The 2635-nt window shown below is 38.4% G+C and overlaps 1 pseudogene; it reads right to left on the bottom strand.

The window, feature by feature from the left end:
* Positions 1-1544: 1544 nt before the first annotated feature.
* On the bottom strand, positions 1545-2119 carry LOC115457736 (annotated as a pseudogene).
* Positions 2120-2635: the final 516 nt, after the last annotated feature.

Raw genomic sequence — 2635 nt, forward strand, 5'->3', positions numbered from 1 at the left:
CACATTGAGTAAGTATCAGCAATCACCTGGAGGCTAACCGGACACTGGCCGATATTCACACTGGTGCCTGGTTAATTTTAGCATATAAAGCGCCCATTCTACCAAGTAGGGGTAAAAGGAGCCCTGTGGTAGTATCGGCACATGGGTTTGCCACGCACCGAGGCCCTTCTTTTACCACCACCCAGAAAAAGGAAATCCCGTGCGGGGACAGAAATGGTCTTATGGTAAGCCATATTGAACTCAAGTATGTTTAGGATAATGTGGGGTATAAATGTCAAAATAAATAAATCAAATGGTAGGAATGGCTATCATTTGCAATGAAATGTTGTTTGCTAATAATAGGGCATGCTCTTAAAGAGTATGCACGACATTTAATGAGGGCACATTTTTATTAAGAAGTGTAAACAATGTGCAAATTCATGGATTCTATGGATTCTATAAATGGTGCCCAACTTTGTACACCAAACTTGGGTGCGATTCCAAGATGCACACAGAACTAAATTGGATAATGAACTCTGAACCTTCAATAACTGAGTGCTAGCAACCAATTTATTTATTATTAGGATTTATTTACCGCCTTTTTGAAGGAATTCACTCAAGGCAGTGTACAGTAAGAATAGATAAAACATGAGCAATAGGCAATTACAGCAGTAAAAATATTCAAGTAACAATACAAAGTATGGCATGGTATACTGCTTGCAATGACAACACAATATATACTAGAACATTATAATTGGTAGTGAAGGGTAAGGCAAGTTGTAACATATAGATGAGAAAAGTAGGAAGAATTTGAAACTAAGGTGACTGATTTGACATTCCTTGGCACACAATAAATTTGCATGCACATCTGGAAGTACACTATTCTATAAGGTATGGTGTCTAACTCCCATGGTGCGTATCTCAAAAAGGGGGCATGACCATGGGTATGTTGGGGACATTCTGAAAAGTTGCATGCAAATTACAGAATACTGCCTAACCATGCCTAACATTGGTGCTGATAGTTACACCAGATTTCAGCAGGCGTAAGTCTGACACCCAGAACTTGGAGCAGGATCCGTGTTAAACACTATTGTATATAAAGTGTATGTCTATTGTACTATAGCGCTTAGCACTGAATTTTTTGGCGCCAAGTTTCAGAACCGTTTATTGAATTCCCTCCAAGACGTGTAAGCTCTTTCCCAATGGTGCCCACATGCAAGATGATTCGCACTGGCATGATGGTTCACTCATGCACGTGCTACCAGGAATGAGTGCACACTCGTACATAGTATGCACTCTTTAAGAAGACTTCACACTCACAATAGCATTCATGCTGGACCTAAAAACAAATGAATGACCTGTTCTGTCTATCCATCCCTAGTATCTATCTGCCCCCTTCTTCCTCAATGATTAAAAGAAAAACAGGAAATGATACAAAGAAAACCTAGAATTTTATAAACTTTATATCTGTTTTTACTGAGTAACAGGAATAGCCATGAAAGAAAAAATACTTAATTGCTGTTGAATTTTCAGACGACAGTGATAACGTCTTCTTTCCTTTTATCTTATTTTCTAAAGATGAGTTTTCTCAGGGCATTTTTTACTTCTTTATTTCTCATGCTATAAATTAAGGGGTTTAGCATGGGAATAATTACCGTGTACAGAAGGGCAAACATTTTATCTTGCTCTGGTGTAAACATTGAGCTTGGGCTCATATAGACGACTGTTACAGTGCCATAGAAAATAAGAACAATGGTTAAGTGGGAGGAGCAAGTAGAGTAGGCCTTCTTTCTCCCTTCAGAAGAATGGATTTTAAGGATGGCTACAATGATAAATATGTAGGATAACAGGGTTAATAGAAAAGGGATTACAGCCATGAAAACTCCTTCAGAAAGTGAAAGTATTTCAAAGTTCTAATATCACTGCAGGAGAGTTTTAGCAGTGCATTGGGGTCACAGAAGAAATGGTTAATCTCATTGGAGCCACAGAAAGAGAAATGGGATATAACATCTACTAAAGCAATCGTATCAACAATGCCGGTTATCCAGGAAGAAGCTGCAAGTAAAGTGCAATTCCTTTTGTTCATGAGGAGTGGGTAATGTAGAGGTTTACATATTGCTGCAAAACGATCATAAGCCATGACTGCGAGAAGCCAGAATTCTGTACCTAAAGCAATTAAGAATAGGTAAAGCTGTGTCATACATGAAGAAAATGAAATAAAGGTCTTCCCCTTTAAAAGGCTTTGTAGCAACGTAGAGACAGTGACTGTGGTGTTCCAAATATCTACAAAGGACAAGTTGCTGAGGAAGAAGTACATGGGTTTGTGGAGATGATGGTCAGAGAACATTAATATTAAGAACCCAATATTTCCCAGCATAGAGATGACGTAGGCTGGTACAACTATAGCGTAAATGAAGACACGGTGTTGAGTTTGGTTAAAGAATCCCAGAATGATGAATCCTGTGGCTGATGTCATATTCTCTCCCTTTATGGTTTCCGTGTTCATGATCTGTTATATAAAAAAAGACAAAATTTGCAGCTGATTGATTAATACCTATATTGCAATATACATGCAATACACATGGGATATACATGGGATCCCTTAATGCTACTCTTTGAGATTCTGCATGAAATCTTGCTGTTCTTCAGGATTCTG

Source organism: Microcaecilia unicolor, chromosome 14 (genome assembly GCF_901765095.1).
Source record: "Microcaecilia unicolor chromosome 14, aMicUni1.1, whole genome shotgun sequence".
Lineage (NCBI taxonomy): Eukaryota > Metazoa > Chordata > Amphibia > Gymnophiona > Siphonopidae > Microcaecilia > Microcaecilia unicolor.